The sequence below is a fragment of the Pteropus vampyrus genome, unplaced genomic scaffold (genome assembly GCF_000151845.1).
Source record: "Pteropus vampyrus isolate Shadow unplaced genomic scaffold, Pvam_2.0 Scaffold43, whole genome shotgun sequence".
Classification (NCBI taxonomy): Eukaryota; Metazoa; Chordata; class Mammalia; order Chiroptera; family Pteropodidae; genus Pteropus; species Pteropus vampyrus.
Genome location: NW_011888824.1, coordinates 5,215,808 through 5,218,128, shown reverse-complemented (window position 1 = coordinate 5,218,128; position 2,321 = coordinate 5,215,808). Strand labels below are relative to the sequence as shown.

Sequence of the window (2,321 nt, the reverse complement as noted above, 5' to 3'; positions counted from 1 at the left end):
TGGAAAACCAGGGGAGAGAAGGAGCAATTAGGGGAATCACTCTATAAACTATATAAATGTCTAACCAATATACCATAAACTTGAAACTAATTAAAGTACATAAATTTAAAGCTTATGGACACTTACACATTCATAGTTAGACTCATGCTTTTGCTTGATTTTTTTAATGAACGATTACTTGATTTAATTTCATGTAGAATTCTGCTTTTCAATCTATAGGTTACCATCCCATTGGAGTGTCATGAAATCGATTTAGTGGATAGGAACCAGCATTTTTTTTAATGGAATGAACAGAATAGATTTGTCTATACCTGTCTTTTCAGATTGTTGAGGGAACTGACTGAATTAAATATATAAAGTCTTTAAAATAGGCACTAGTGAAAAATAAGCACTAAGGAATTTTAATATAAAAGCACACTACCTCAATGAAGAACACAAGAATAAATGAGAAAAAGTAAGAAAAAATACATGGGCACAGTCAATGGCCATGCCACCCTGAACATGCCTGATCTCATCTGATCTCAGAAGCTAAGCAGAGTTGGGTCTGGTTAGTACTTGGATGGGAGACCACCTAGGAATGCCAGGTGCTGTAGGCATTAAAAAAGAAAAAAAAAATAATACATGGGCACAAATTTTTAGGGAGTCTGTATATCCCTTGAAACATGTTCATAAACATGCTCTAGTCACAGCCTTCAGTGAAAGACTCAAGATTCCAAGACACAGAAAAGATCAAAGCACATGAGAAGTAAATAATTTAAACTGCCCTCCTCCTTTTTAAATATTGTTACTTACGGTGAGAAAGACCAGCTCAACTGACACCTGAATTTGGACTTACACATGGTACTGTCAGCTTGAGATACCTTTGTCGCATGCATTTGAAACCTTTCCCTGTTGATGATGATACAGTGACTCTTCAGCCAGAGAAAATTCAGTTCTGAAACAGAAAATGCTTTGTGCTCACAGCTCTAGAAACTTAATAGCTCATGCTTATAGTCTAGCTGCTGGTGATTTTAGTAGAATTTTCCTCCCCCTCAAAAAAACTCATATCTGGAAATTCTAACAGTCTTCACCCCCTCTACCCTCATAAGTCAGATGCTAATTGCATATTCTCCCACTCATCTTCCCAGATTAGACTTCCTGAGCCACAGTTCAAATATGTCACTTCTGCATCCTAAATTCTTCTCTCAGACTTAAGGTTCTGCTTTATGGCTCATTCCTACCTTTCTGTCTTTGTCTCCTACTTTGATTTTCTTGCAAGCAAAATGTAAATGTCTTGCACTTTGCTTGCTCAGAACTTTGCTTTCATTATACAAAGAGTGGCTCTTCACTATCCTCTCCTTATATACCGTGATGTCAAACCCATCACTCTAGCAAACCCATTTTTAGTAGTGACACTGTTTCCTTGAGGTCTTTCCTATTTAATTTAATCCTTCACTTCCACCCTACCACCCAAACTAAATGTGCCCTCCCCTACCACTGGACTCAGGGCAGTGCTAGGCTTCCTTATGCCTTCCCTTGGGGCCCTTAAGTCAGTCTGTATTTGGATACTCCCAGTAACAACACTCTCATCTTCTCTGCATTATTTGATTGTTGTTATTTATTGTTAATTCTTTCTCATGTTTTTTAAATTAAGTTTATTGGGGTAACATTGGTTAATACAATTATATAATTTTCAGATGTACATTATCATTTGACATCTGTATATTCTATTGTGTATTTACCACCCAAAGTTCTGTTTCCTTCAGCTACCATATATTTGATCCCCTTTACCCTCTTCACCCTCCCCCTACTCCCCTATATTTGACCCCCTTTATCCCATCTACCTCCCACCTCATCCCCCATCTCCTACCCTCTGGTAACCACTAGTCTATAGTCCATGTCCATGAGTCTCTGTTTGTCCTGTTCTGTTCCTTTGTTGCTTTTACGTCTGTATCCCACATATAAGTGATATCATGTGATTTTCAACTTTTTCTGTCTGGCTTATTTCGCTTAGCATGATTATCTCGGGGTCCATCCAGTTTGTCGCAAATGGCAGTATTACATCTCTTCTTATGGCTGAGTAATATTCCATTGTATATATGTACCACAGCTTCTTGCACTTTAGCCAGTCATCTAGTATAGGACATTTCGGTTGCTTCCATGTCCTGGCCACTGTGAATGATGGTGCTGCTATGAACATCAGTGTGCAAATATCTTTTTGGATATGGATTTTCAAGTCTTTGGAGTAAATACCCAGTAGAGGGATTGCTGGATCATATGATAGATCAATTCCTAGTTTTTTGAGGAACTGCCATACTTTTTTCCATAGTGGCTGTACCAAT

General features: G+C 38.0%; 1 protein-coding gene and 1 pseudogene across 7 annotated transcripts in view; both read left to right on the top strand.

Annotated features, from left to right (window-relative positions):
* The window catches only part of NCOA7 (nuclear receptor coactivator 7), a 130,778-nt gene that overhangs the window by 36,882 nt on the left and 91,575 nt on the right, over positions 1–2,321 (top strand). The window lies entirely within an intron of this gene.
* On the top strand, positions 478–596 carry LOC111738777 (annotated as a pseudogene).